This window comes from Hydra vulgaris, chromosome 09 (genome assembly GCF_038396675.1).
Source record: "Hydra vulgaris chromosome 09, alternate assembly HydraT2T_AEP".
NCBI classification, from domain to species: domain Eukaryota; kingdom Metazoa; phylum Cnidaria; class Hydrozoa; order Anthoathecata; family Hydridae; genus Hydra; species Hydra vulgaris.
Window position 1 is genome coordinate 7,332,364 of NC_088928.1, and position 7,256 is coordinate 7,339,619.

General features: G+C 26.6%; 1 long non-coding RNA gene across 1 annotated transcript; it reads left to right on the forward strand.

Moving 5' to 3' along the window:
* The first annotated feature begins 71 nt into the window (after nt 1–71).
* Nucleotides 72–1,741, forward strand: LOC136084995 (uncharacterized). The gene is made up of 3 exons (XR_010640982.1): nt 72–414; nt 799–860; nt 977–1,741. It is a non-coding gene; the product is annotated as an uncharacterized LOC136084995 (long non-coding RNA).
* Nucleotides 1,742–7,256: the final 5,515 nt, after the last annotated feature.

Genomic DNA, 7,256 nt, shown 5'->3' on the forward strand with positions numbered 1-7,256 from the left:
TTAGAAGCACATATAAACATAGGATATTTTTTGAAAGAAGAAAGGTCAAGCTTGATTCTTATACTATTTTTAAGTATGGTTGCCTAACTTTTTTATGAATTTTTTTGCTGACAATTTTCTATGAAAATTTAGTCGATGTTCTCACATTAATTTCGTATCAAAGAAATGTTGAGCCCGCTTTTTATTATTTATTCTACTTTCTACATGTATTTTCTTTTTACCTGCCAAATTTCAGCCAAAAAAAAATGGGAGCAGATATATAACTAAGTGCAGCACGGAGGCGGATAGGGGGGCCAGTTCTTAGAAAAACAATTTTTTTTTCTGCATTATTTTTATTATTAGATAACAGATAACAGAAAAACAGATAAAATGGAAAAAAAAGACTTACAAAATATATAGATTCACTAACAGATAGTAAGCAAATTTTTTTTTTCATAATTATATTATTGCTAACTATTTTTAAAACAAAAACATAAATGTAAAAACCTTACTCTTTTTGTTTATCTTAGTAAGATAATCTTAAGTATAAAAAGATTAATGTATTACTAATACATTTTTAGTAATACATTTTTAATAATACAGTTTTAATCTAATACTATTAAATTAAAACTGTTTTGATTTTATTGATAGATTAAAGTATCATTTTACAGGTTCATTAAAACATCATATAAGTATAAAAATTTGTTAATACACACATAAGTATTAATAATACTTATTTTTATATTAATTATATACTTTGTTAAAAATAAATTACTTTACGATTTGTATAATTTGCTTCTTTTCTTTTAAATTCTATAGAAGTCTACAAATCGAATTTATACTGATTTATTCTTAACAGACATATTTTTTGGTGTTGAATGGTATAAAAATTACACTCATCTACTTTTATTATTTTCCTGTTGTATACTACTTCATCCTATAAATATTATTTAAATCTAAACTTATCAAACATGTCTAATATTTGCTTCTTGTTTAGATCCTAGCACTATCATTATAGATTTTTTGAGATTTCGTAAGTATAGTTCCCATAACATTTTTGCATTAACTTAATGTTTCTAAAGTTTTTTTAAATATAAGATATAATTATTATTGTCTATACCTTTTTCTTGATGTATACTAGTGTATGTTTATTGTTTACATAAGTACATACCCATTCTTAATGTTAGCTTCTTGTTTATATACATATAATCTTTATATTTTAATTTTTTAGTTGTTATTTTTTGAACTTACTTTTGGCAATTACAAGGTGTTATTTTTTATCGTACAATTTTTTTGTTACCTTTAGTTGAATCGACAAGGTCTACCATTGATAAGTTTGTATATTATAACTTTTGTTATGAATCATAGTAACAAAAGTTTAAACATGTGTGTCTAGGTTTAACTCATATTTTGTTTAACTCTCCTTTCATTACTTGCTATAGCTAGTAATTTTGAAAACCAGGAATTTTTATTCTGTGAATATATTTAATGCTAAACTTATTTTTTTTTGCGGTGTCTTACTCCTTTTTTAACTTTAGAACCATCTTCATCTGGTACAGTTGGTAAGTTCTAAAAACCTGTTATGCATTCCTTATCAAATGCAACATTTATTTTTTTATAACAATCTTTTAACCTTAGTTCCAACTTTAACTGCAACAAGTGGTAAGTTTAAAAACTATTACTTTTTAATATGTGTATGCATTTCTCAACAAATGCAATATTTATTTTCTATTAAAACTTTTTAACCTCAGGAACATTCTCATCTGCTACAATTGGTATATTTTAAATGCTTTACTTTCTAATATGTTTATGTATTTTTCATCAATTTCATCAATATTTGTTTTTTATTACAACTTTTTTACCTTTTTATTGTCATCTGCATCAAGTGGTATGTCTAAATAATATTATTTTTTCATATGTGTATCCATTTTTCATCATTTGCTGTATTAATTTTTTATTACAACTTTTTAACCTTAGGACCATCTTCATCTGGTACGATTGGTACGTTTTAAAATTTTTACTTTCTATTTGTGTATGCCTTTTTTTATCAATTGCTATTTTTCTTTTTTAAAACTTTTTTTACCTCTGTTTCATCATCCTCTGCATCAAGTGGTATGTCTAAATAATATTGCTTGTTAATATGCGTGTCAATTATTCATCATTTGCTATATTAATTTTGTACAAATATGGTACAGCAAGATTTATGGCTTGCAAATTTTTTTTGATAGACGGCTCTGGCTTACCTTCACGTGGTGTCTATTGTTAAAAATGATTTAATTTTATTCATTAATGGAATTGAAAAATTAAATCATTCACTAAAAGCCAAGACAAAACTTAATTACATTTTTTATTTCAAAATACTTATTGTTTTTGTGTGTTTTTTGTTAAGGTTGGAGTGGGTAATCGGTCCCTTTAAAGGACAAAATGGATATTCAAACTCAGCTAGTAATGTGGCAAATTAGTTTTTTATTCTAATTTCTCTCTGTTTAAGAAAGCATTTTAACATTTTTTGTGAAATTGTTGTTAATTTTTTTTTTCAGGTTTAGGGCAGCAGGGGGAGGGGCGGCATACGCCCCCTCCAAAAAAGGTAATTTTATACACCACTAGTTACTATTTTTCAAAGTATTAAAAGGTTATATTTATTTTTTATAATGTACTCATTTTAGTAAATATAACAATATTTAAAAGAATGAAATTTTGATAGGGTGTGTTAAACCTTACCCACAACCTAACACCCAACTTTACGATAGACCTGTAATACTCGCTAGTGATGTAGAATAAAATAATACCAAAATGTTATTCATAAATATTATCAATTTCATAAAAAAAACACTCTTTAATGGAGAAAAAGTGTTTTTTGTGAGGTGTCGGTGGTGGATTAGCACCCCCTCTGGATCCCTTGATGGGCCATTTACCTAGAAAAAAGTTTAAATTAAAGCCCATTTTTACACCTATCTTTTGATATCAAGTTATAGATTTTTGAATTAGAATTGACAATGTTATAACAATTTATGTAAAAAAAAAATTTTTTTGACCACAGTTTTATCAAGAAATCCATATATCGAAAATTTGCTACTAAAAACGTCATAACTTTTTATAGAATTGTCCAATTTTCTTAATTTTTTCACCTTTGAAATACTGTATTTAAGAGCTTTCTAATGATATATAACATTCTAGTATTTGAATAATTTAAAAAAATCAGTTCACGTACCTAAGCTATGTTTATACCAAGAAAATCACCAACTAAAAGAATTTTTCAAGAAGATGAATATCAGAAGTTTTTATCAAATGATATTATTGAAGATCTTTAATTCTCTTACAGTTGCTGATTCACCAACAGGATATTCATTTTCCAAATTCGATGATTGTGTCGTGTTCCATAAAATTATTCAAAATGAACTACACATACCTGAAGTTGCTGAATGTATTCGTATCGACAAAAATCTTCATGTCAAACTTTTTTACAAAAATCTTCCAGTTTCTTAGCCACCTTGGCTCAGAGTAACCCGTCAATGTATGTTAAAAAGAAAGAGTATGCTGGAAAACTTTGATTCACATTTTAGCATCGAAGAAGAAAAGTTGTCTTCCATTCTTGAAGAACATAAAAGTCACCAAATAAAAAAAAATCAAATTTATTCTTCAAATATGCTTCAATTTGCCTTGATGTTGCGTTACACATCATTGCAAACTTATCATTTACTGCTGAAGGAATTCCCTCTTACATCTATATCACTGTTAGGCAAGCTTAAAGCAGGTGAAATTGATTCTATTAAAGTTTTGAAATTGTTACATGAAAATGGAAGCTTATCAAATGATCTTATAATATTTTTTGATGAAATGTACAAAAATGTGCAGAATATTCTGGTGGAGATGTAATTGGGATTAGTGAAGAAAATGAATGTTATAGAAGCATTGTTTCTTTCATGGTAGTTGGTTTAAAAGAAAATACCTCTTGTGTCATCAAAGCAATTCCAATTATAAAATTAAACAGTGATTGGTTGAAAACTGAAATTCTCAGCTTGATTCAATCTTTAATAAAATATAGTTTTAATGTTCAAGGTGTTGTTTGTGACAATCATGCTTCAAATGTTTCCTCTTTTACAAAATTGCTTGATGCATATGGTAAAAAACCAGATGATTTGTTTATTAATGTACAATCACAAAAAATTTACCTATTCTTTGACACAGTGCATCTGATTAAAAACATTTGAAACAACTTACTAAATAAAAAAAGGTTTATTTTTCCAGAATTTCATTTTTAAGCTTTTAAAGAATTCACGTTCAACCAGGAGAAATATCGTGGAAAATATTTCATGATTTATTAGAAAATGACAGCCTGTTGGATGCAAGTTTAAAAAAAGCACCAAAAATAAATAGCAAAGTTTTCCATCCTGGAAACTACAAGCAAAATGTCACTGTTGCTTTAGGTATCTTGGATGAACTACAGCAGCAGCGATAAAATCATATTTTCCCAACCATTTAGATATTGCATCTTTCCTAACTCTTTTTAATAAATGGTGGACAATTACAAGTTCGAAAAATCAGTTTTCTAATAACTGTCTTGGAAACGCTGCTATTATTAATGATAAAAAACCTGAGTTTTTTTCGAGCTTTCGCTGAATGGTTAAATAAATGGAAAAACACCAAAATCCCAAATTTTGAGAAATATACATTATCTCCTTAAACATCATCAGCACTACAAAGAACTTTATTATGTCAAGCTTCTTTAATAGAAGATCTATTGGAAGATAATTATAAATTTATATTGACTGCTCGTTTTCAAAGTGATCCGTTAGAAAGAAGATTTGGACAGTACCGCCAAATGAGTGGTGGCAGGTTTCTTGTCAGTTTGAAAGATGTTATCTATAGTGAGAAGATAATCCAAATAAAAAGTCTAATAAAGGAAGGAATTAAAATATTTGAAAATGATATTAATGATGTTCAAGATACACAACATGCTAGATCCTTGATGGATCAGATGAAAGAAAGAGATTATGATTGTGTGATTTTATCAGATGATTCGCGTGAAGTTGCTACTTATATTGCTGGTTTTATTGCCAAAAAACTGATTAAGAAGTTTAAAATATGTTGCAAGTTGCTTTGTAGTCAATATTGTCAACAGGAGTCGAATGACTATAGTTATTTAAATAAATTGTCCAGAGAGGTGGGCTAACAACTCCATCACTAGCCCTTTTTAGAATATGTCTGTGATAGTTTTGCTATGTTAGATCATGTATTTGATGTTATTTATCGATCTCAAATGCAACACTGTAAAGCAGCAAAGTTAGTTCTTGGCAGTAGAGAAAGTTACCAACCATTTTTATGTTCAAATCACCAAAATTGTGGAAAGGAAATTATACACACTATTATTTCAAATATTTATTTTAATAACATCAGAAAGAGAGTCAGTGATTCCATTGTTTCAGATAACATTGTTGCCTTTAAAAAAAGACAACAATGAAAAAAATAAGAATCTTTTGTTTCACATTTTTAAACAGTTTGTGTAAAATTTTTTAAAATACTTTCAAAGCTTCCTTTCGAGAATTTGTGTATTCTTATTTCTTGTACAGTCCTTGAATATCTTAAAAATTCTACTGACAAATATAACCCATGTCTTTCTATAATCATTTAAGTAATATATAATTATAAAGGTTAATAAATGTTGTGTTTTTTACAATAAAAACATTTATTAATCATGATTATTTATTACTGAAAAGAAACCTAAAAAAAAGCCTAAAATTTTACAAAGTTTAGTTAAGTATAGTACATACTTCGATTAAGTCAACGCAAAATTTTTTATCCTGTGCCAGATTTACTTACTTGAAATTTATAGCTCAATAATTAAAATATTTTGAGAAAGATCGTCCATCCGACAAAATAAGCGTTTTTTTAACTGGCCTTCTATTTTTTTCCCGGTTAAAGCAGAATAGAAGGCCGTGTATTTAAGGGCCGTGTATTGCTATGACATAGTATTTAAAGTTAATTACTACGACTATCATCAGTAGTATTTAATCATTGTATGGAAAATTATAAAACAAATATATGGAAAAAGAGGAATTTATTAAAGCATATATGCTTTAGGAAATTTCTTTGGAGTTATTTTCCATGAACTGATTATTTAATATGTATTTTGATTTGTTTACTGACGTATGGTAGCCTACCGACTTTCGGTAGCCAAAAAAAAATTCTTATCCTACCGAAAGTCCGTTTCATTGGCCTAGACGAATTATTTAGCAATAAAATACGGTTTCGATAGTATAAGTGGATAGGTAGGTAGATAAGATAATAGTTTGTTTTTTTACTCCTAATATATATTTGTGCATACATTTTTTTAAAAAGATGAAGTTATAAACTTTTAAAAATTTTAATTTTTAAAAACATTTTTTAAACTTATAAAATTTTTAGACTTGAAGTTTAATTTTAAAAGTTTTATAATTAAATTAAAATTTAAACTTGAAAATTATAGATTTTGCGCATACAAGAGAATGTTTTCTTCTGTTTGTTGTAAATTTTATAAAAATAACGCTAATAAATAAATGGACTGTCTAAACCAAAACCTCAGCTGGTGTATGTACACTCCAATGCGCCTATAGGCGCATTGAAATATAGATACAACAACTCAAGGATATATCCATTAATCAGTCGATATATGTACACTAACTGGGTCTACCTCTACACACACACACACGCGCGCGCGCGCACACACATATATATACATATATTTATATATATATATATATATATATATATATATATATATATATATATATATATATATATATATATATATATATTTACATATATTTATATAAATATATATAAATATATAAATATATATATATATATATATATATATATTTATATATTTATATATATTTATATATATATATATTTTTACGTTTATATGAAAGATTTTTCACAAAAAAAAGTACTGTGATAGGAGAGTGGGAACAAGAAACCCTAAAATCTTAGCCCCCTTGCCCCAAACTTGATAGCAACAAGCTGATGAAATATTTTTTGTACTATTTTCACCAAGACTTATATTAATCGATAAATTTTAAATTTTATAGTAAACATTTCAGTGTTCAGAAATTATGACCATTAAAGTTTAATTCTAAAATTTCTAGGAAACCCTAGAAATTTCTAGGAAATCTTTTATTTTTTTTTATTTTTTTTTTTATGCATTTTATTTTACAACTACAAATTATTTACAAGTAACCAATCACAGATTGGTGGTAAAGATATGCAAATATAAATATCATAAATATAAAGTTCGA